Source organism: Equus quagga, chromosome 9, assembly GCF_021613505.1.
Source record: "Equus quagga isolate Etosha38 chromosome 9, UCLA_HA_Equagga_1.0, whole genome shotgun sequence".
Classification (NCBI taxonomy): Eukaryota; Metazoa; Chordata; class Mammalia; order Perissodactyla; family Equidae; genus Equus; species Equus quagga.
The window spans coordinates 106,875,197-106,879,883 of record NC_060275.1 but is presented as its reverse complement, the minus strand read 5'-3'; positions in this window follow the sequence as shown (position 1 = coordinate 106,879,883).

Below are 4,687 nucleotides of genomic sequence, written 5' to 3'. Positions count from 1 at the left end.
ACCTCTGCGTGTTTTCTGTCTTCACCACCTCCCTACCACCCAAGGTGCATCTGTAGGTTTCTACACATTCTCCAACTGTTACTTGTTCTGGAGCACTTCTGACTCGGGAGGATTGAAGCATAACCACTCCTAAGCTCTCCTGTTGCTGGCACATGGCTCCTTCATAGCAAACAGGAACTTGTATCGCATCAACTCATAAGCGTGCATATCTCCCTCACTGAGCTGTGAGTAACTTGAGGGCATGGACATTTCTTCTCCTTTTCTTATCTCCAGTGCTTTGAACATTGCCTCACACTTAGGAAGTATTTTTAAAAGATTTGTTGAGTTGTAAATGACTTATATAAATATGATTTCCTATGTCCTCTCCCAGACCTGTTTGCCTTTTAAAACGAGACAAAGATTTTAAGTAAAAATGACTCAATTGTCCAATTGTGAGCAAATGGTTAGGCAGAGAAGAGGTATTTATTTGGGGAAGAGTGGAGTGACTTTGGGTATGCAGGACAATATTGTTGGTGAGGATCATCCTAGAGCCACTGAAGCTGTATCAGGCACGGCCGTTTTTGACTCTCTCAATTAATAAGGCCAATCCTGTGTTTGGTAGCAACATAACTTGTTATCTTATTAGTGAATTTAAATATATCAATCTCTTGTATTTGGAAAAGAAGGGATGTAAGTGCTTGTCTTAGTTCAAATACTATAAATGAAAAACATAGATCTGTGAATGACAGATTGAAGCCAAGCATTATGATTTTATGGAGATGGTGAATGAGTTGCCTCACTTAGCTTTCTCTCTCTCAATAGATTCCAGTGGAGCTCCAATAGTCTTCATATGGGATTGGGCAGCAATTAAGCAGATGGCCTTACAGTGATCTTGCTGAAAATATTGTTATTCAAATTTGGATAAAATAAAAGCAATCAGAAAGGCCTCTATTTTGCTTGATATTCTTTGGACAAAGTAATATTTATTTTGGATTCTTTGTGAGTTCCTAGAAATTTGACATCTGTTTAGAATCTGAGTTTCAGCCTTTTCCTGAAGGTCCCATAGGAAGTTCAGTGGGCTGCTATAGACCGGTTAGAAGAGCTGCTCTTGCCTTGTCTGGTTCTCTAAGTCTCTCCAAAGACAACTAATAATTATTGAATAGCTTTATCTTTTTAAGCAAGGAACTAGGAGTTTACATACCAAGTCTATATCGCCCATCAGAGTTACTAACTAACTGGAGAGTATGTTTATTCTGGCAAAGACCCTCTAGTAAACTAACATAAATTTTATCTTCTGTCTATATCTAATGCATGGTAATTTGGTAAAATTGTGGTGGAAACATATGTGATTCTCATAGATTTTCTTTTCATGAACAATGGTATTTTCTTTTCCCTGACGGAAAAAAAATGTGTTCACAATTTCCAAAAATCATAGCATGTTAGTAGGCATATACCTATATCTTCATTTTATTTCAGTAATTTAAAAAACCATTATTTTTCATTTATGCAAGGCATACAAAAACACGCTTCAGCTATCTTGCCTTTTTAAAAACAAAAAATCCTGTTATTATACTTAAGCTTGTTCATTTATCAAATCAATAATACAATGAAAATGATCTGTATAAGGTTATAAGGTATATAGATTATTCTGTTTGTTCTGTTGAGCCTAAAGATACTTTGAATTTGAATTTTGGTGCCTTTTTGTGTGTGTGTGTGTGAGAACAATTGGCCCTGAGCTAACATCTGTTGCCAATCTCCCTCTTTTTGCTTGAGGAAGATTATGGCTGAGCTAACATCTGTGCTGATCTTCCTCTATTTTATGTGGGATGCCGCCACACTGTGGCTTAACAAGTGGTGCTAGGTCGGCATCCAGGATCTGGGTGCCCCAGGCCGCTGAAGTGGAGGGCTTGAACTTAACCACTATGCCACCGGGCCAGTCTCCCTTTTTTGTCTCTTCTATGTGTCTCAGACTATGGCTCTGTGTTGTTCCTTGAAGCAGTTTTGGGTTTATGGAAGAGTGAAAAGAGAGTCTTGTGTGATCTTTGAGGACTTGGAAGGTCAAGGTCCTGGGGCAATAGTTGTAGACAGGATAGATGCCTGAAAACCGACAGGGCCCAGAAATGAGCGTGCCCACCGGGAACTAGCAAATCAAATGGAGAAGCAGCCATAACCCACCTGAGCACCCAGTCAGTAGACAAGGTTGGAAAACAGAGATGTTTGTGATTTATGAAGCCAAACACCCCACCATATGTGCATTTATCATGGATGCTCAATGCTTTCAAATTCTCCCCCGTCCTCCCAGGGCTCTTCCTGAACATGTGGCTGCCCTCCCACTGCTTGCACCATTCCTCATCCCACTTGTATTTCGGATGATAGGCTTGCTGAGTAAAGGGGAATTTTCACCTTTTTGAAATGGTAGAGGTGGAGGGTAGAGATAGGAAGTAGTTCCATAGCATATTTACTTTCATCAATTATTAATTACATTTAAAGATAACTAATGGTAACTATGATGGAGAGTTTCTCCATAGGAAATGAATGTAATTTTCTAAATTTTCATCATTGAGCACACTGAAAAGGGAAAGGGCCTAGTATATATCTCAGAGTATTTCTCAAACTTATTGTGCATCTGAATCACCTGGAGCTCTCGTTAAACTGCAGATGCTCATTCAGGAGGTCTGGGCTGGGACAAAGGCTCTGCATTTCTAAAAAGCTCCCAAGAGATGTCTATGCTTCTGATCCTTGCTCCACACATCGAGTAGCAAGATCTTAAGGGGTTTCAAATAATTAATATTATTCTATAAAATTGGAAGTTGTCTGTTTCTGGAAATGTGTGTCTTAGGTGTGTATCTAATGTCTTCCAGTCTGGTACTTAACAAATATTCCTAGGTTTTGTGCTTTGCTGTCTATATCTCTATATCTAAATGATTGCTAAGCTTAAGTTGTGAAATGTTGAGTGGATATTGCTTGGCCTCCAAAAAGAGACAGCTAAATGACAGCGTCAGTATCTTTAAATACTTGTGGAGTTACTTTTTTCTTTTTCTTAAAAGATGGCTGATCATTCCCAACATATCCCTTGCCCTCAACGTTCACTTTGGACTAAAATAGAAATAGGGTTAAATTAGGCTGGCCCTGCAGCCTAGTGGTTAAGCTGGGCATGCTCTGCTTTGGTGGCCTGGGTTCAGTTCCCAGGCGTGGACTTATGCCGCTTGTTAGTGGCCATGATGTGGTGGTGATCCACATGCAAAATAGAGAAAGATTGGCACGGATGTTAGCTGAGGGTGAATCTTCCTCAGCAAAAAAAAAAAAAAAAAAAAAAAAGAGAGAACTAGGGTGAAATTAAGGTTGTACAACTTTGGCTTGCACATAAGGGATAAGAGGAGATTTATAGAATGCTAGAGAGTGAATGAGTTTTCATTGCTGAGTGATCCTCTCAAAGAACATAGACTAGTCTATGTAGTCCCTGCCCCTGAGCAAGAATCACTGATTCATAGAACAACTAACTAGATTTGGAGGGCTGGACCACTGGACCTCACAGATCACAACTGTTCTACGTAAAAATGGGAAGATCCTACTGTCACTGTCTGTTATGTGAACGGCCCCTGCCAGGTTCTCATCCTATGAATCCCTACTCTCCCTGACTCTGGGGACATCTCACTCCCACATGAAGATTCATCTTTGCCTCCAGGATGGAGGACCATTCCTGGCATTAGAGAGTTTGGGGACTCAGGAAGCCTTTGCTCAACTTTGAGGTTAATAATAGTGCTGTGGCCATGGTCCTGAGGCCCAGTCCACCCATGGACTCACTTAGGGTAAGAGGATAAGCAGCATATTCCAGAACCCATGCCCTCCTAAACTGTGCTTCCCCAGAACTGAGGCCTACCTAGATCTTGTCAGTCCTTTTCTAAACTGGGAGTCCAGGTCCTGAGCCTATGGCCAAGGGCAGGATCCCAGTCAGAGGCCAACACAGGCTTCCCAAAATTTCTGCAGAGGCTGACGGTAGAATCTCCTGAATTTCTCCTGTTCCTGGATCCCCTGCCCCTCTTACTTGTACAGATGGTTCCCTTTTTGTCATTCCATCCTGTACGTCCTAACTTCAACTAGCCTGGACTGGTTGAATTTGCCAAATTCTTTGAATACTGGGTTTTGCTGCCGGACTTGGCTCTATCTCTGAACTGGCAGGAGGCAGGGCATTCCCCACGTTAAGGGGCAGCCTCTTCCTGGGCCCACCTCTAGACTAATCTTTCCGCCACAGAGAATCTGACTCGGCCCGACAACATCCTGAGATGAAACGTGGGCGCCAGGGAGGGGCTGGCTCCTGATGTTTCTGGGTGTTTGATGATGTTGTCACCCAAGAGAAGAAACACATCCTGAAATTTTGAGACAAGGGGGTTATAGAAAGTTTTGGGGAAGCGTTCTTTGCCTAATCTCTGGACAGGACCTCAGACTCATGGAACTACGTGTTTCTCATTACTGTGAGGAATAAAGCTTATTGTCTTCGTACTTAATTACAACTCTAAAAATGATTATAGGGTACATATGTTGGATCATCTACTACATTAACTCTCAGGAAAAAGCCTTCTTTTATGAAATAGAGGTTTAATCTTGGTACTATCATTGGGAATTGACAGCTTATGCTACAAAAAACCAGATATTTTAGATACTTTTTAGCTCCTAAAAAAAAAAGAGGGGCTATTCTTCATCAGACTTA